This window comes from Oncorhynchus clarkii, chromosome 5 (assembly GCF_045791955.1).
Source record: "Oncorhynchus clarkii lewisi isolate Uvic-CL-2024 chromosome 5, UVic_Ocla_1.0, whole genome shotgun sequence".
In the NCBI taxonomy this organism is placed as follows: Eukaryota; Metazoa; Chordata; class Actinopteri; order Salmoniformes; family Salmonidae; genus Oncorhynchus; species Oncorhynchus clarkii.
The window spans coordinates 75,338,844-75,359,703 of NC_092151.1; the positions used below are offsets into that span (position 1 = coordinate 75,338,844).

A 20,860-nucleotide genomic window follows, 5' to 3' on the forward strand; every position below is an offset into this window, starting at 1 on the left:
ATTTTTTCGCAATCCGAGAAGTAATCATCTAGTTTTTATAAACTATCTGTTATATGATTACAATATTTTTGCTGGTAACGTAACTGAATAAAGTTTGTTTTTTGTAATCAGATCACATGTAACTGATTACATGTGATCAGTTACTCAAATAAAATGTTATTGGTCACATACACATGGTTAGCAGATGTTATTGCGAGAGTAGCGAAATGCTTGTGCTTCTAGTTCCGACAGTGCAGCAATATCTAACAAGTAATCTAGCAATTCCACAACAACTACCTACCTAATACATACAAATCTAAGTAAAGAAATGGAATAAGAATGTATGAATATAAATATATGGGTGAGCAATGACAGAGCGACACAGGCAAAGTGTAATAGATGGTATAAAAAACTGTTGAAATACAGTTGAAGTCAGAAGTTTACATACACTTAGGTTGGAGTCATTAAAACTAGTTTTTCAACCACTCCACAAATGTCTTGATAACAAACTATAGTTTTGGCAAGTCGGTTAGGACATCTACTTTGTGCATGACACAAGTAATGTTTCCAACAATTGTTTACAGACAGATTGTTTCACTTCAGAATTTTACATTCACTAAGTTGACTGTGCCTTTAAACAGCTTGGAACATTCCAGAAAATGATGTCATTGGCTAATTTACATAATTTGAGTCAATTGGAGGTGTACCTGTGGTTGTATTTCAAGACCTACCTTCAAACTCAGTGCCTCTGTTTGACATCATGGGAAAATCAAAAGAAATCAGCCAAGACCTCAGAAACAATTTGTAGACCTCCACAAGTCTGGTTCATCCTTGGGAGCCATTTCCTGGAGGTCTGAAGGTACCACGTTCATCTGTACAAACAATAGTACGCAAATATAAACACCATGGGACCACGCAGCAGTCATACCGCTCAGGAAGGAGACACGTTCTGTCTCCTTGAGGTGCTTTGGTGCGAAAAGTGCGAATCAATCCCAGAACAACAGCAAAGGTCCTTGTGAAGATGCTGGAGGAAACAGGTACAAAAGTATTTATATCCACAGTTAAACTCAAGTTCTATATCAACATAACCTGAAAGGCCGCTCAGCAAGGAAGAAGCCACTGCTCCAAACCCGCCATAAAAAAAGCCAGACTATGATTTGCAACTGCACATGGGGACAAAGATCGTACTTTTTGGAGAAATGTCCTCTGGTCTGATGAACTGTTTGGCCAAAATGACCATCGTTATGTTTGGAGCAAAAAGGGGGATGCTTGCAAGCCGAAGAACACCATCGCAACCGTGAAGCACGGGGGTGGCAGCATCATGTTGTGGGGGTGCTTTGCTGCAGGAGGGACTGGTGCACTTCACCAAATAGATGGCATCATGATGAGGAAGGACAATTATGTGGATATATTGAAGCAACATCTCAAGACATCAGTCAGGAAGTTAAAGCTTGGTCGCAAATGGGTCTTCCAAATTAACACTGACCCCAAGCATACTTCCAAAGTTGTGGCAAAATGGCTTAAGGACAACAAAGTCAAGGTATTGGAGTGGACATCACAAAGCCCTGACCTCAATCCTATGGAAAATGTGTGGGCAGAACTGAAAAAGTGTGTGCGAGCAAGGAGGCCTACAAACCTGACTCAGTTACACCAGCTCTGTCAGGAGGAATGGGCCAAAATTCACCCAACTTATTGTGGGAAGCTTGTGGAAGGCTGCCCGAAACACTTGACCCAAGTTAAACAATTTAAAGGCAATGCTACCAAATACTAATTGAGTGTACGTAAACTTCTGACCCACTAGGAATGTGATGAAAGAAATAAAAGCTGAAATAAATCATTATGTCTACTTTAATCAGACATTTCACATTCTTAAAATAAAGTGGTGATCCTAACTGACCTAAGACAGGGAATTTGTACTAGGATTAAATGTCAGGAATTGTGTTAAACTAAGTTTAAATGTATTTGGCTAAGGTGTATGTAAACTTCCGACTTGAACTGTACAAATGAGATGAGTAATGCAAGGTATATAAACATTATTAAAGTGGCACTATTAAAGTGACTAGTGATCCATTTATTAAAGTGGCCAATAATTTCAAGTCTGTATGTAGGCAGCAACCTCTCTGTGTTAGTAATGGCTGTTTTACTCCCCAACATTGGGTTGATACTGATAGGATGGAAAGAAAGGCAGGGCTGCTCTCAGATCAGCTTTCTCCATTCAAATCTTATAATTATTCCTCTATACTGACAACGGATCACCTCCTAGAGATACACTATATTTACAAAAGTATGTGGACACACCTACAAGTGGATTTGGCTATTTCAAGCCAGGCCCGTTGCTGACATATTTATAAAATCAAGCACACAGCCATGCAATCTTCATAGACAAACATTGGCAGTAGAATGGCCTTACTGAAGTGCTCAGTGACTTTCAACGTGGCACCGTCATAGAATGCCACCTTTCCAACAAGTCAGTTCGTCAAATTTCTGCCCTGCTAGAGCTGCCCCAGTCAACTGTAAGTGCTGTTATTGTGAAGTGGAAATGTCTAAGATTAACAACAGCTCAGCTGTGTGGTAGGCCACACGAGCTCACAGGACGGGACCACCAAGTGCTGAAGCACGTTTTGTGTAAAAATTGTCTGTCCTCGGTTGCAACACTCACATTCGAGTTCCAAATTGCCTCTGGAAGCAACGTCAGCGCAAGAACTGTACGCCGGGAGCTTCATCAAATGGGTTACCATGGGCGAGCAGTTGTACATAAGCCTAAGATCACCATACACAATGCCAGTCATCGGCTGGAGTTGTGTAAAGCTCGTCGCCATTGGACTCTGGAGCAGTGGAAATGCGTTCTCTGCAGTACTGAATCACACCATCTGGCAGTCCAATGGACGAATATGGGATTGGAGGATGCCAGGAGAACTCTATAGTTCCAACTGTAAAGTTAGGTGGAGGAGAAACAATGGTCTGGGGCTGTTTTTCATGGTTCGGGCTAGGCCCCTTAGTTCCAGGGAAGAGAAATCTTAATGCTACAGCATACAATGACAATCTAGATGATTCTGTGCTTCGAACTTTGAGGCAACAGTTTGGAGAAGGCCCTTTCCTGTTTCAGCATGACAATGCCCCGTGCACAAAGCGCGGAAACTTACAGAAACTTTTTTTAGTGATTGTTGTGATCGGAACTTGACTGGCTTGCACAGAGCCCTGACCTCAACCCCTTCAAACACCTTTGGGATGAATTGGAACGCCGCCTGCGAGCCAGGCCTAATCGGCCCAACCTAATGCTCGTGGCTGAATGGAAGCAAGTCCCCGCTGCAATGTTCCAACATCTAGTGGAAAGCCTTCCCAGAAGAGTGTTGGCTGGTATGGCAGCAAAGGGGGACCAACTCCATATTAATGCCCATGATTTTGGAATGAGATGTTCGATGAGCAGTTGTCCACATACTTTTGATCAGGTAGTGTAGCTTGACCATTCTTCCACTGCTGAAACAGCAGTTTGATCAAACAAGAAATCCATTATTCATTTATATATTCTCCCACCAATAGCTTACCCATTCCATTTAATTTAACCTTTTACTGCAGTGGGCTGAATCAGGGTCACGCAGTGTTTCTTGGTTGTGTTTCCCATCAACGTGGTAGGCCTACCATTTGTAAAACAGGCAGTTGCATTGGCTTTATTAGTCTTGATTCCTGTGACTAATAATTTTGGCTATTTAATTAAGCTAAATATCAGCTACCCAACTTTATCAGGAGTTATCCTGAGCCTAATTGCAATGGGAATCAAAGTGTTTACATACATCAAAGTGTTTATTTAGCCCACGGGGTAAACCTCCTGGAGAGCAGTTGTGAGTAGCCTGATTTTCCGTTCCATATTGTCCATTTTACTTTGACCTTGTCCTGGTTTTAGGATGTTTGTTAATATGCCATATTTACATCAAAGCTCTTTTTTGTTTTCTTATCAAAGTGTAGTGCCTTCAGAAAGTATTCATACCCCCTTGACTATTTACATATTTTGTTGTGTTCAAGGTGGGATTAAAATGTATTTAATTGTCTTTTTTGTGTCAAAGATCTACACAAAATATGCATAGTGGAATGTGAAAGTGTAAGAAAAATTATAATATATATATATTAAAAAGCACGAATATCCGAATATATCGAATATAATATAAAACACTAATATATCTGGATTACATAAGTATTCAACTCCCTGAGTTTATACATGTTAGAATCACATTTGGCAGCGATTACAGCTGTGTGTCTGCCTGGGCAAGTCTCTTAAGAGCTTTGCACACCTGGATTTTACAATATTTGCAATTGATTATTTTTACAATTCTTCAAGCTCTGTCAAATTAGTTGTTGATCATTGTTAGACAGCCATTTTTGAGCTGATTCGAGTCAAAACAGTAACCAACCAGCCCACTCAGCAACATTCAGTGTTGTCTTGGTAAGCAACTCCAGTGTATATTTGGCCATGTGTTTTAGTTATTGTCCTGCTGAAAGGTGAATTTGTCTCCCAGTGTCTGTTGGAAAGCAAAACGGAATCAGGTTTTCGTTTAGGAGTTTGCCTATGCTTAGCTCTATTCCATTTATTTCCATCCTACAAAACTCCCTAGACCTTGTCGATGATAAGCATACCCGTAACATGATGCAGCCACCAGCGTTCTTGAGAATTTGAAGAGTGGTTCTCAGCGATGTGTTGTGTTGAATTTGCCTCAAACGTAATGCTTTGTATTCAGGACATTTTTTTTTTTTAATACATTTTAGTGCCTTAATTGCAAACAGGCTGCATGTTTTGGAATATGTTTATTCTGTACAGGCTTCCTTCTTTTCACTCTGTTAATTAGGTTAGTATTGTTGAGTAACTACAGTGTGTTGATCTATCCTCAGTTTTCTCCAATTACAGTCATTAAACTCTGAAACTGTTCTAAAGTCACCATTTGTCTCATGGTGAAATCCCTGAGCGGTTTCCTTCCTTTTCGGCATCTAAGTTAGGAAGGACGGCTGTTCTTTGTAGTAACTGGGTGTAGTGACTGGTTGTAGTGACTGGTTTTATGTGTTGTTGGAGGTGTGTCTTATTCAGTCAAACTGCCGCCCTCATCAATCTGCCCCTAATGGGCGGGCCGGCCCTGGGCACGTGCACAGATGGGGCTCTACCTGTGCCGGGCACATGCCCCTTTTGGCAATAGGCCTAGCTGATTATTGAATTGGAGCTGTCTATTTGTGAAGATAATGTGTTTTCAGGGCCGGTTCTATGCCTTTTTGGGGCCCTAAGCGAGATTTGATTGGGCACCTTGCGGGTTAAACATTTTTGTGGTCTCCCCCTCTTGATGGCGGAGAGATAAATTAACATTTTGCAATGGGGCACAGAGAAACATTTTTAAGTTTTACAGCTAATTTACTGCAACTACACTCATTTTGCCATGCGGTGGAGAGACAGGTTTTCAGTTATAAAGCAAATTTCCTGCAATTCTACACAAGTACATATTAGATTATATGGAATATATCATACAATGAAATGCACAAAACACAAGCTGTATATAATTTGTTAAAACATGGATTAACGCACAAAGAGATTCAATAAACACTAAAGAAATGCATAGCATAAAAGTGGCAAAAAATGTGCCGTTTCTACTGCACTGATATCTGAGTGAGAGTGACTAACGACATTAATGAGGGCTCCCTGAAGATCAGGGCCCCTGGGCACATGCCCTGCGTGACCGGTAGGTATCAGGCCATGATTACTACAAGTTTAGATAGCTGGCTAGACTACTTTACCAATCTAAAAATTGTTAGCTGACATGGCTAATTGAGTGACTTTTTCCCTTGACATGACAAGGGAAAAATGTATGATGCACAACCCAATTTTGAACTAACACCTTGTGTATTCTACTATTCTAACTCTCAACAGTAAGTTGAGACCCCAACTGAGATCTTAAAAATATACATACATTGTTTTTTTCCATTCTTATGCCCAGTGCCGGCTCTGTGTGTCTTGAATATAATTTAAAATGTTGAGACAAGAAGAAGGGGAGACGTGTGGCTAAGATATGGTGGGTCTCTCTCCATTCCAGAATGCATGCTCTCAGCTCTCCAGGTCTCCCGTCAATTCTTGTGCATTCATTTTTTCATTGTGTGAATTGTTTGCCCTTTGATTGTTTATTTTTATCACTGCCCCATTATTGTCACCAGTAGGTCTAGTAAATGTATTGTTAATCCCCATCATTTGGTTACATTAATTTCTGTTAATGCGCGTATTAATGACAGAGTTCACAATCTGCTACACTTGTGAGAATCAAGTTTTGGTTTATTTCCTGACCATCATTTACGAGTTTTGTCAATTTTTGCATTGTCTTTTGTTTGGAGTGCTCCATGTGAGCAACGGGCATGTGTCTGGTTTCTCTGTCCTGATAACGTTGAGGAAGCACACACCTGAGCATGTATAGAAATTGGCCTACCTGGCCTTCTATGTGCAAATGCAGGGAAGTGCCCATTTGGGGATGTCTGTTTTCTGATTGTCTTAACTCACCACTATTAAGCTAAGCTTTTCAGTTTTTCTTCACCTCACACAGTAAGTCAACAAAGTTTATTTTTTCAACATCCATTGCAAATGATAATAGGTCCTCACAATATCTGAAAAAATATTTTTCCAAAATCTCCCAGGCCTCGACAATAACCAAGCCTCAGAATGAAAGAAAAACATATCATGATCTGATGATCCCATATATCCAATAGAAACGCCATAAAAACAGCTGTCTGTCCCAACCTCACTGGCGTGGGAAACTTTGAGACAATTTAGACATGATTTGTGTATGTGTAACGGATGTGAAACGGCTAGCTTAGTTAGTTAGCGGTGCGCGCTAAATAGCGTTTCAATCGGTGATGTCACTTGCTCTGAGACCTTGAAGTAGTAGTTCTCCTTGCTATGCAAGGGCCGCTGCTTTTGTGGAGCGATGTGTAACGATGCTTCGTGGGTGACTGTTGTTGATGTGTGCAGAGGGTCCCTGGTTCGCGCCCGGGTATGGACGAGGGGACGGTCTAAAGTTATACTGTTACATATGTGTGCCATTCAGAGGGTGAAAGGGCAAAACAAAAGATTGAATTGTGGGGTATGGTAGTAGGTGCCAGGCGCACCGGTTTGAGTGTGTCAAGAACTGCAACTTTGCTGGGTTTTCACAACAGTTTCCCGTGTGTATCAAGTATGGTCTACCACCCAAAGGACATCCAGTTAACTTGACACAACTGTGGGAAACATTGGAATCGAAATGGTCCAGCATCCCTGTGGAACGCTTTCGACAACTTATAGAGTCCATGCCCCGAAGAATTGCGGCTGTTCTGAGGGCTAAAGGAGGTGCAACTTAATATTAGGAAGGTGTTCTTAATGTTTTGTACACTCAGTGTATGTTTTATGTTTTGGGGGGTCAGTTTCAATTCACCTCAGAATAATTTCTTACAGTGTGGCTATGTGGTTGAGTGGGTAAAATGTTTATGAAATGTACCATCTTACTGCCTCTCCTGTTTCTGATCTGTCAAAATAAAGCATAAATAATTAAAGGTGCTATTCTACCAAAAAATATTATCCATAGAGCCTCATCAAACATTTAAGCTATAAACCATTTGTATTTTGATTGTATGAGAAACACAGTTTTTGTGTTTTTATGCTTCCTTTTACATGCGATGAAACTCCAAAAAGGGCTTTCACAAAGCTTTCTTAAAAACGCTTTTGGTGTTTCAGAGTACTGCATTTCTGTTTTAAAACACATTCTGTGTGTAATCCCACTTACATTGGGTTTACATTCAAACACCCTCCCAAGATCTCAGTTTAGAGTCCCTACTTTTCATGATTTCAATACACAATCATGGTGTTTTAAGACTTTCTATTTTTACAGTGTATAACGAACGGATGGCTACAGTATTTTTTACAATATTTTATTTTGACTGGAATTGTGTTGGGTCATTGTTAATAATAAGTGCAGCATTTATTGCAGTTCAAAAACGTTTTTGCTAAATACTTAACTCATGCTGCTTTCCCCTCTTAATTTAAAATAATAATTTCTCAAAGAGTGACCTATTTTTTGTTTGAGAACTTGCCCCCCAAAAGGTCTGTGCACAGCCTTGATTATTGACATCCCTTCCTTCATTGCCAAAGCTTTGATTCTTCCTAACTGGAACCAATCAAGGGTAGTCCTTCCATTTCTGGAACAAATCTGAGATGGCCTTCCAGAAAATACAACAGTCTACCCCACAAGCAATTTTCCATTAGCATTGAACTAGCTAGCTCACAAAAAGCGGAGGACACACCACTGGTGCGTTCAGTTAGATTAAACGTTTGCTATATTGCGTGGTTGTTTATAATGGAAGACGTTTCCCAAAAACGATCTTCAACGTTCTTGAACAGACTTTCGACAGGTCTACATTTGCTTGGTTTGATGGGTGTGGCGGGGTGTGGCTTGAAGCAATTAGTGACGTATTTAAAGGGAAGCAGCCATTCCGAAAGCGTTCCCCAACCCCTCCCCGGTTTTCAACTGGTCATAAAGAACAGCACCGTTTCCGTTAAGTTGAATGTTGCACCCCGATTTTTCGTAGCCTACTGAACGCAGCACTGGTCCACAATGACATGATCGCTGCCGTTACACTAAAAAAACAGTACCTATAGGCGGACGAACAGCAAGGGTAAGGAATATTTTGTTATTGTACTGATGGTAACGGTCAATGTTGTTTACATAGGGCAAATTTCGTAACATTATCTGTGACTGTATTTAGGTTTTACTGTAAATGAGCCTACACATTGTTGCCGGTAAGCGATATAGATAAACATTTTAACTTTCGCCTGTCTATAGCCCATGTAACCTGAGCCTCCTGCACTAGCTGGTACTGCTACTGAAGAGTGTTAATATTGAGTTAGGCAAACACCACATATCTCAATTAGTTGTATGCCCACACATTGTCTAGGCTTTATTATTTTGTTTAAAGGCAAGAAATATGAAAAGTGGTGGGGATTTCTCAAGTTTGGATAATTATATCACCTATTCCCGCATCTCCTACCCCTCTTCTCAAAAAGAAAATAGGAGAAAAGTAGTTGTGAAATGGCTTCACAGGCCATATGAATACCTGGTTAACTGTATGAGTGCCTATTTATTATACGAGGCAGATAATTCACACCATAGATTATTAGCCTTATACTGTATAGCCTATGACTAACTCCTTGAGTTTGTCGATATCCTGTCTAGAGGGAATGTTATTTTTTTAAATGTATATCTTATATTATAGACTATCGTATAATAGTGTAACGACAATTATTGACAATAACCTTGAACCCCCCAAAAAGTATTGTCATAATCGGGTTTCGGTAGGCCTAGGTTGTTGGGCCATTAACCGAAAGGTACACTGGTTCGAATCCCCGATTCGGCAAGGTGGAAAAGTCTGCCTTTCTGCCCTTGAGCCAGGCAGTCAACCCCCAACAACAACTGCTCCCGGGCACTGATGACGTCGATTAAGGCAGCCCCCCGCACCTCTCTGATTTAGAGGGGTATGGTTAAATGCAGAAGGCACATTTAGATTGAATGGATTCCGTTGTGCAACTGACTAGGTACCCCTTTCCTTTTCTTGTGGTGGGGTGTGGCTTGAAGCAATGAGTGATGTATTTAAAAGGCAATGCCCATTCTGACAGTGTTCCCCAACCCACAACTCAACCCCTCACCATTTTTCAACTAGTCGTTCAGAACAGCACTGTTTCCGTTTTAATTGAATGTTGCATTCTGATTTTTTGTACTGAACGCAGCCTGGATCCACAAGAACACAGCTGCCCTAAAAAACACCCATCGACATCCACTATAGAACCAAGGCTGTCAGACGGACATCACTAGGGACAAGCCCTGTACACATTGTGACTTATTTCATTACACCGTACGTCATCTTCATACAATCTTGTTCTGCTACGGAGAGCCTAAGATTGTCATTTTAGTATTTAGCAGACACTCTTATCCAGAGCAACACACAGTATTGAGTGCATACATTTTCATTATTGTTTGTACTGGTCCCCCGTGGGAATTGAACCCATAACCTTAGCATTGCAAGTGCCATGATCTACCAACTGAGCCACATGGGACTAAGCCTCACAATGCAGAACATGATGGAGGAGAGCCTAGTCTCTCATCAGTGATCGCATTTGGTTTGGGAGATTGCAAAATTAAACCTTTTCATTTAAAACCTGTTGCGACTCTAGGGGCAGTATTTTCATTTTTGGAAGAAAAAAACGTTCCCGTTTTAAACGGGATATTTTGTCAGGACAAGATGCTAGAATATGCATATAATTGACAGCTTTGGATAGAAAACACTCTAACGTTTCCAAAACGGTAAAGATATTGTCTGTGAGTATAACAGAACTGATGTTGCAGGCGAAAGCCTGAGAAAAATCCAATCCGGAAGTGCCCCAGGTTTTGAAAGCTCTGCGTTCCAATGAGTCCCTATTCAGCTGTGAATGTGCCATCAACGAGCTTACGCTTTCTACGTATTCCCCAAGGTGTCTACAGCATTGTGACGTAGTTTTACGCATTTTTGTTGAAGAATAGCCGTAGGCGGCCACATTGCGTAAGTGGCCACATGGTGGCTCCGAGAGAGATTCTCGCGTAAAATACAGAGGTAGCCATTACTCCAATCGGTCCTACTGAAAAACGAATTGTCCCGACGGATATATTATCGAATAGGTATTAGAAAAACACCTTGAGGATTGATTCGAAACAACGTTTGCCATGTTTCTGTCCATATTATGGAGCTAATTTGGAATATTTTTCGCCGTTTTCGTGACTGCAATTTCCGGTCGATTTCTCAGCCAAACTAGAAGAACAAACTGAGCTATTTCGCCTACAAAAATAATATTTTGGAAAAAAATAAACTTTGGCTATCTACCTGGGAGTCTCGTGAGTGAAAACATCCGAAGTTCATCAAAGGTAAACTATTTAATTTGATTGCTTTTCTGATTTGTGACAAGGTTACATGCTGCTAGGAAGGCATAATGCTATGCTAGGCTATCGATAAACCTACACAAATGCTTGTCTAGCTTTGGCTGTAAAGCATATTTTGAAAATCTGAGATGACAGGGTGATTATCAAAAGGCTAAGCTGTGTCTCAATATATTTCATTTGTGATTTTCATGAATAGGAATATTTTCTAGGGATATTTATGTCCGTTGCGTTATTCTAATTAGTGTCAGGCGATGATTACGCTCCCGGACCCGGGATGGGGAGTCACAAGAAGTTGTTTCAAGTGATAATAAAACATGTTTCATTTAGTTACATTTTCCTCAACTTCTTTCTCTAACTTCTGCCAAGTCACACTAGCCTACAGAGCGGCTAGGTAGCTAAAATCTATAAGCTATGTTGAAGATACTGTAGCTAGCGACCGCCACCTAATAATTATCATTAAAAATAAACGTCATTACCATTACCAAGAAGTAAAACGTCAGACAACAGTCATATAATATACAGTGCATTCAGAAAGTATTCAGACCATTTGACTTTTTCCATATTTTGTTACGTTTCAGCCTTATTCTAAAATGGATTAAAAAAAACAACCTACATACACAATACCCCATAATGACAAAGCGAAAACAGGTTTGTAGAAAGTTTTGCAAACTTATTACAAATAAAAAACAAAGTAAGCTTATTTACATAAGTATTCAGACCCTTTGCTATGAGACTTTAAATTGTGCTCAGGTGCATGCTGTTTCCATTGATCATCCTTGAGATTTTTCTACAACTTCATTGAAGTCCACCTGTGGTAAATTGAATTGATTGGACATGATTTGGAAAGGCACACATCTGTCTATATAAGGTCCCACAGTTGACAGTGCTTGTCAGAACAAAAACCAAGCCATGAGGTTGAAGGAATTGTCCGTAAAGCTCTGTGAGAGAATTGTGTCGAGGCACAGATCTGGGGAAGAGTACCACAAAAATGCAGCATTGAAGGTCCCCAAGAACACAGTGGTCCATCATTCTTAAATGGAAGAAGTTTGGAACCACAAGCCTTGGTCAGGGTAATGATCAATAACCTGATGGTCACTCTGAGAGAGCTCCAGAGTTCCTCTGTGGAGATGGGAGAACCTTCCAGATGGACAACCATCTCTGCAGCACTCCATCAATCAGGCCTTTATGGTAGAGTGGCCAGACAGAAGCCACTCCTCAGTAAAAGGCATATGACAGTCTGCTTGGAGTTTGCTAAAAGGCACCATGATTCTCTGGTCTGATGAAACCAAGATTGAACTATTTGGTTTGAATGACAAGCCTCACATCTGGAGGAAACCTGGCATCATCCCTATGGTGAAGCATGGTGTTGGCAGCATCATGATGTGGGGATGTTTTTCAGTGGCAGGGACTGGGAGACTAGTCAGGATTGAAGGAAAGATGAACAGAGCCAAGTACAGAGAGATCCCTGATGAAAACCTGCTCCAGAGAGTTCAGGACCTCAGACTTGGGGCGAAGGTTCACCTTCCAACAGGACAACAACCCTAAGCACACAGCCAAGACAATGCAGGAGTGGCTTCGGGACAAGTCTCTGAATGTCCTTGAGTGGCCCAGCCAGAGCCCGGACTTGAACCCGATCCAACATCTCTGGAGAGACCTGAATATAGCTGTGCAGAGACGCTCTCCATCCAACCTAACAGAGCTTGAGAGGATCTGTGGAGAGGACTGGGAGAAACTCCCCAAATACAGGTGTACCAAGCTTGGAGCGTCATATCCAAAAAGTCTCAAGGCTGTAATTGCTGCCAAAGGTGCTTCAAGAAAGTACTGAGTAAAGGGTCTGAATACTTATGTAAATGTGATATTTCAGTTTTTAATTTTTATGAAATGTGTAACATTTCTAAAAGCCTATTTTTGCTTTGTCATTGTGGGATATTGTGTGTAGATTTTTTCATAAGCTATTTAGAATAAGGCTATAACGTATCAGAATGTGGAAAAAGTCAAGGGGTCTGAATACTTTCCGAATGCACTGTAATTTGCTTAACAGCCAAAGTGTATTATTTAACATTACTATTAATTTAGTGTTCACTTAACGGAATGGGTAATTGTTTACACATTGCTACTTATTCGATAAAGCCATCACCGAAAACCTCATTTTCATCTTGTTCTGTGGTTTGGTAATTCCTGTTCTTTTGACGGACTCTAGCTGCACTAAAGACAACTCAAAGTTTGTAAAAAATTATATGTATGCGGCATCCGTTTCTCAACAGAGCCTTCAACTGAAACATTGCGATACGACTCCGTTGCGACGGTCCCCCTTGAAATTAATGACATCCGGCGCCATGCAACGGACTGCTCCGATATAATGTGAATTAGGCATAAGGCACATTTTGTTATTGTATTATGATTGATTGTAAAGGTCCATGTTGTTTACATAGCGCATATTTCGTTAGAATGAGTAGTTACATGCACACAATAATACGATTGTTGTGAATAGTCAGATTAATTTGATAGTTTGATTTTAATGTTTACATCCGTTGCAAGAACAGCAATTGACCTAATAATCCTGTTTACATGGACACATCTGAAATAGGCTACTTGATGGGGAAATCGAAATAAACGTTCTACCACAGAGACCATGTTATTTTAAGAAATATAAAGATTTTTACTGTCTATAGCCCATGTAACCTGAGCCTTCTGCACTCTGGTACTGCTACTAAAGAGTGCTGATATTGAGTTTAGCATATACCACATAACTCAATTAGTTGACTGCTCACACTTAGCCTATATTATTTTGTTAAAAGGGTAGAAATATGAAAGTGGTGGGGATTACTCTAGTGGATAATGATATCACCTATTCCCCATTTCCTACCCCTCTGCTTCTCCACCCCATGGCTTCACAGAGAATATGATTAACTGGTTAGCAGAATGAGTGCCTATTTTTGCGAGGCAGAGAATTCACACCATAGATTAGCCTTATACTGTATAGTCTAATACTAACACCTTTGAGTTTGTCAATATCCTGTCCAGAGGGGATGGTTTATGGTTGTTGTTTTTTGGGAAAGACCATTCATAGTATGTGTTTTGAAGTTGAACAAGGATAACAGTCTGCTTTAAGATCAGAAAATAGGCTCAGCAGTTTGCATTATGCAGTTGAAAAATATTTACCAGTTGTAGCTTATAATATATTTCCGGTTTCCATTGTACAAGTTATTGTTAAAAGATTTGTCCTACGTAAGTCTGACGTTATTGCATTATTGTTAACATTTAAGACCTATTGTTACAAGTTCACTCCACTATTCTCTCAAAGGGACCCTAGAGACTAATATTTTCTACAGTGTTTTTCCCTGGTCCTAATGAATATCTAATGAACCGATATTGAACAGGATGTGTTATCCTGGGGACTGACTGGGGACTGGGTGTGATCTAGCGCTGGCAGAATTGTCGTATTATAGTGTAACCCGGCATCCATGGACAATAACTGTGAAAAAATAAATGAACGTTAAATCATCTTAATACATTGATTTTAAGAGAAAGGGAGATTCAACGTTATATTCAAGTAGCTATAGTTTACCCAATAGCAGTTTTACATTTTTTTTTATACATGAAATGGGTAAAGTTGGTAGTCCTTTTACTCCTTAACTTGGTGGTCCTTTTACTCATGAACTCTTCAAATAAACAATGAGCAAACACATAATAACATGATTATTGTGGATTGTCAGATTAATGTAATTCATATAATAAAAATCAGGCTACCTGATGGGACTTTTGATGAATGCAGAACATCGGCAATCAAAATAAAAATTCTACCACAGTGACCATGTTATTTTTGCGAAACCTTTTTGATTCTGAGTTGGGACATATAAGGTTTGTATGTGAAAACTATTTCTAAGATGCATACTTTCAGTTTTTACGAAATCACCTGACTCATAAAAGGGAGGCTTTGCTAACGGTGCTGGCATATGTGTAGATGAAATACACAGCTGGAATGCCATCAAGCTGTTTGCATGTCCTAATAATTTGAAAGATTGCTTAGAAAACTAGATGTTTTAATCGGCTTATGCTTACTTCAATTTTAACCTTATGCCAATTAAGATAAGCAAGGTAAGGTGTTAACATGACTATTTCAATACTGGGCCTACTGCTACAATCAGTTTAACATCTAATTATTATTCTGCATGTAAACATACTCAATATTGTGAAGTACAATTAGAGATGTTAGTAGTACTGTATAGTCTCCACAGTGAAATACTCAGAATCTGTATGCTGACCAACCCTGGTTAAAGATGATTGTTTTTTACTGGCATGGTGGTCTATTTAAAACAGTGCAGCTGTTTTTAATTGAACCTTTATTTTAAAACAGAGTCATGCTGAGACCAAGGTCTCTGTTTCAGAGCAGTCCTGTAATTATAAAAATATTGAAGGAATCTCCAGAGTAAGCCATCCCTTAGACCAGGCCTGGTCTGGATGCTCTAAATCCCCACTACAGATAAATTCATATTTTGGCGTATAGAAACATCTATAACAAAAATATCTAATTTTTGGCTTGAAAGTGTTAAAATTGTAGTGTTATTTGATGTACTAAAATATTTTTCTGTAGCACTCTTGAGACATGTTTTGATAGAGTTGTTTAGTGCTAAAGACTACATACACATTAATGGGATGCTGGCCCATGTTGACGACAATGTTTCCAACAGTTGTGTCAATTTGGCTGGATATCCTTTGGGTGGTGGACACTTCTTGATACACAAGGGAAACTGTTGAGCATGAAAAACACAGCAGCGTTGCAGTTCTTGACACAAACCGGTGCACCTGGCACCTACTACCATACCCCGTTCAAAGGAATTTAAATATTGTGTCTTGGCCGTTCACCCTCTGAATGGCACACATACACAATTAATGTCTCAATTGTATCAAGGCTTTATAAATCCTTCTTTAACCTGTCTCCTCCCCTTCATCTACACTGATTGAAGTGGATTTAACAAGTGGCATCAATAAGGGATCATAGCTTTCTCTTGGATTCACCTGGTCAGTCTGTGTCATGGATAATATTTTGTACACTTAGTGTATATGTCAACAATCCTTCCTCCAAAGGACCCTTCTATGGATTACATTTCGTGAATATCCCCAATATCATGGTTTTTCTTTGTCCTGATTTCAAATGGAAGCATTCAAGAACAAAATGAAAATTACTGTCAAACAATGACCATCTAGTTTGCTAATCTTCTTTCTAGAATATGATAAATCTGTTAATTCTTCAGTTGCTTCCTTATACATGCTATTAGGGCTGGGCGATATGGCCAAAATATTATATCACAGTATTTTCCCAAAAATTTACAGTATGACGATATTTTATGTTTTTTAATAATAAAAGTTGTAAATTTGCTTTATGAGCAGTGTGTCACGCACTTGTTTTAGTATGGTCAGGGCGTGAGTTGGGTGGGCAGTCTATGTTCTTTTTTCTATTATTTGGTATTTCTCTGTTTGGCCTGGTATGGTCAAATCAATCAGAGGCAGCCGTCAATCGTTGTCCCTGATTGAGAACCATACTTAGGCAGCCTGTTTTCACCTTTGTGTTATGGGTAATGAGTTATGGATGATTCTTTTCTGTTTAGTGTGTTTTGCACCTAATATTTCACCTTATTTCAGTTTCTGTGACAAAACAAGTGTAGATAATCATTGTACCATGTAAACTGCTGCAACAACCCAAAATATAGTATTTTATTTTTAGCTGTTTAAAGCTGGTATAAAAAACGAAATGTAAAAGATAAAAAAAACTAAACTTAAAAACAGGATGCATAGAAATAGTGCACATAGAACACATCTACCACTTCATAGACTTTAACGTGAAGATCTATAACTCACCTTTCTATGTGCATTTGGTCTGTCACCCAAAAGTTACATATTGCAGCTTTAAGCTGAAACTATGGACTTTATATAGTAAATTGCACATTATATGTTTCGACTATTTGTGTCTGAAGGACACATGACTAGAAGTCTAGGAGAGAGAGAGAGAGAAAGAGAGAGAGAGAGAAACTGGGACAAAGAGGCACAACTTTGGGACTTCTAACTGCACAAAGTAGGCCCCCCACTCCCATTGGAGCCTAAGGGGCCTAAACTTGCACTTCACACCTCTGTTGCCAGGCCAGGTTGCTAGGGTTGCCTTATTCAACTGTGGGGTCAGCCAATCACAGCCAGTCATCTGGGGTCACAGATACCCAATTCCTGCCACTTTCTCTCAGTCTTCAGCAAGCAGTGGCAGAGTGAGGAGCTCTCTTATAAACCTCTGCCCTGCACACCAACAGCTGGGACACACCCAACTAACCTTTTTCCAGAGCCCTGGACTCTGACAACACACGCTAGCTAGTGTTAGTGCGTGCGTCCATGATATAGTAAGTGGACTTTGCTGGGTGTGGGTGAATTGAAAACTGCTTGTTTATGTTTAGGCCAGCCAGTAGGTCTACGGGGGTGTAGTCATTATGGAAATCGTTTACCGTTTAAGAACCAAATGGAAGCAAACAAAGCAAAACGAGTTTCTATTGGACAAATTCAGGTAGGTCCATCCCTGTTTCATTCTGCTTGCTTCCGCTTAAGAAACATTTTGCAACAGAATTGGCAGAATGAATACACCCCAGGCTTGATCATATAGGCCTCAAGATGGCTGCTGTGTTGTGATGGCTGCCCCATGGCCTTTTGTTGTTTACATAGCATAGTCACATAGCATATCTAAGCTATCTGCTATTGTATATTGTCCTTCTGTGTGCCGTCTTAGTCCTTTGGTCAATGGTAGCTCTTTTCCCTGGTAGCCATCGCTGTTAGCCTTGCTAATTGTAGCTTCCCTGTATGCCTTGTACTGTACCTAGTTTACAAGCCCCTGGCCTAACGTGCTAGCCCACTGCTATATTGTTTATATTGAGTGTTATGTTTAAAATAGAGGACTCATCTTTATATCTGTACCATTATAGGATTTGTGACAGCATGGGCAGCGCTAATGAGGCTACAACCCATAGGAATCCCAACCCAGTTTACTTCTTTGACAATTTTAAAATGGTGGACGCCCTCAATGGCGCTGCTTATGCTAAAATGGCCTTTTGGTCACTAGAGGCCTATATCTTTATCTATGCCTATTCTACATGCATACTCTCTATCTTCTGTTCTATTACAGATACCACCAGCACTACCACTATTACCAGTCCCCTCTTGCTATGTTGGTGTGTGTGTGAAATAAAATGTTTTTTGTGCATCCGTCTCCTACTGGTATTGGCACACCTTCTAACAGAGGCGCTGGGACGATTGTACCTACAGTTGAAGTCGGAGATTTACATACACTTAGGTTGGAGTCATTAAAACTCGTTTTTCAACCACTCCACAAATTTCTTGTTAACCTCTCTTGGGTAGGGGGCAGTATTTTCACGTCCGGATGAAAAGCTTGCCCAAAGTAAACTGCCTGTTAATCAGGCCCAGAGGCTAGGATATGCATATAATTGGTAGATTTGGAAAGTTTAAAGTTTCCAGTGTCTGTGAGTATAACATAACTGATATGGCAGGCGAATCCCGAGGACAAACCATCTAAAAAAATAATAATTTCAGCCTGCCACTGCTTTCAATAATTTATTATAATAATATTTTCAATAATTTATTATAAGGCGAAATCCTCCCAGATTGCAGTTCCTAGGGATTCCACTAGATGTCAACAGTCTTTAGAAAGAGTTTCATGCTGGTCTTTGGAAAAATGAGCCAGAAATGGTAGTTTTTCTAGGTGGCTCGCATTTTGGCTGTAGTGTTTCCAAGCCTGTATAAGAGAGCGCGTTCTTTGGTATTTTTCTCGGGTAAAGACAATAACAATTCTCCATCTTAAATTTGATTGTTTATTTACGTATTAGGGTACCTAAGGTTGTTTGACTTGTTTGGAAAAGCTTATTAGTAACGTTTGTGATTAATTTTGTATGCATTTTGATGGAAGGAAACTGGGTGGATTATTGACTGAAGCGCGCCAGCTAAACTGAGTTTTTATGGATATAAAGAAGGACATTATCGAACAAAAGGACCATTTGTGATGTATCTGGGACCTTTTGGAGTGCCAACAGAAGAAGATCATCAAAGGTAAGGCATTTATTATATCGCTATTTCTGACTTTCGCGGCGCACCTGCCTGGTTGAAATATGTTTTTCATGCTTTTGTATGCAGAGCACTGTCCTCAGATAATCGCATGGTGTGCTTTCGCACACAGCGGCTGGATTAACAAGAAGTTAAGCTTGATGTTGATGTATTACACTTGTGATTTTATGAAAGTTAAATATTTATAATTCTGTAGTTTGAATTTCGCCCTCTGCAATTTCACCGGATGTTGGCCAGGTGGGACGCTACCGTCCTACCTGCCCATAAGAAGTTAACAAACTATAGTTTTGGCAAGTCGGTTAGGACATCTACTTTGCGCATGACACAAGTAATTTTTCCAACAATTGTTTACAGACAGATTATTTAACTTATTATTCACTGTATCACAATTCCAGTGGGTCAGAAGTTCACATACACTAAGTTGACTGTGCCTTTAAACAGCTTGGATGGTGGCTTTAGAAGCTTCTGATAGGCTAATTGACATCATTTGAGTCAATTGGGGGTGTACCTGTGGATGTATTTCAAGGCCTACCTTCAATCTCAGTGCCTCTGTTTGAAACCATGGGAAATTCAAAAGAAATCAGCCAAGATCTCAGAAAAAATTGTAGACCTCCACAGGTCTGGTTCATCCTTGGGAGCAATTTCCAAATGTCTGAAGGTACAAACAATAGTATGCAAGTATAAGCACCATGGGACCACGCAGCCGTCATACCGCTCAGGAAGGAGATGCGTTCTGTCTCCTAGAGATTAACGTACTTTGGTGTGAAAAGTGCAAATCAATCCCAGAACAACAGCAAACGACCTTGTGAAGATGCTGGGGCAAACAGGTAGAAATGCATCTAACGAGTCCTATATAGACATAACCTAAAAGGCCGCTCAGCAAGGAACAAGCCACTGCTCCAAAACCGCCATTAAAACGACAGACTACGGTTTGCAACTGCATATAGTGACAAGATTATACTTTTTGGAGAAATGTCCTCTGGTCTGATGAAACAAAAATAGAACTGTTTGGCCATATTGACCATCGTTATGTTTGGAGCAAAAAGGGGGAGGCTTGCAATCCGAAGAACACCATCCTAACTGTGAAGCACGGGGGTGGCAGCATCATGTTGTGGGGGTGCTTTGCTGCAGGAGGGACTGGTGCACTTCACAAAATATATGTCATCATGAGGATGGAAAATTATGTGGATATTTTGAAGCAACATCTCAGGACATCAGTCAGGAAGTTAAAGCTTGGTCGCAAATGGGTCTTCCAAATGGACAATGATCCCAAGCATACTTCCAAAGTTGTGGCATTATGGCTTAAGGACAGCAAAGTCAAGGTATTGGAGTGGCCATCACAAAGCCCTGACCTCAACCGTATAGAAAATGTGTGGGCAGAACTGAAAAAGCATGTGGAGCAAGGAGGCCTACAAACCTGACTCAGTTACACCATCTTTGTCAGGAGGAATGGGCCAAAGTTCATACAAGTTATTGTGGGAAGCTTGTGGAAGGCTGCCCGACATGTTTGACCCAAGTAAAAAAAAATGTAAAGACAATGCTACCAAATACTAATTGAGTGTATGTAAACTCCTGACCCACTGGGAATGTGATGAAAGAAATAAAAGTTTAAATCAATTATTATTTCTACTATTATTCTGACATTTCAGATTCTTAAAATAAAGTGGTGATCCTAACTGAGCTAAAACAGGGAATTTTTTTACTCTGATTAAATGTCAGGAATTGTGAAAACTGAGTTTATGTATTTGTCTAAGGTGTATGTAAACTTCCGACTTCGACTGTAATTTAACTCTTTTGGAGATAACCACCAGTTG

The 20,860-nt window shown here is 40.1% G+C and overlaps 1 protein-coding gene across 3 annotated transcripts in view; it reads left to right on the plus strand.

The window, feature by feature from the left end:
* Positions 1 to 8,530: 8,530 nt before the first annotated feature.
* LOC139409387 (volume-regulated anion channel subunit LRRC8C-like) overlaps positions 8,531 to 20,860 on the plus strand; it is a 30,551-nt gene continuing 18,221 nt past the window's right edge. The window contains exon 1 of one of the 3 annotated variants that reach the window (XM_071154475.1): positions 8,531 to 8,643. The gene's annotated coding sequence lies outside the window, so the exon portion shown is untranslated. Of the gene's footprint in view, positions 8,644 to 17,168; positions 17,321 to 20,860 lie in introns of those variants that run through there. The other 2 variants (XM_071154474.1, XM_071154476.1) reach the window with 2 other exon arrangements.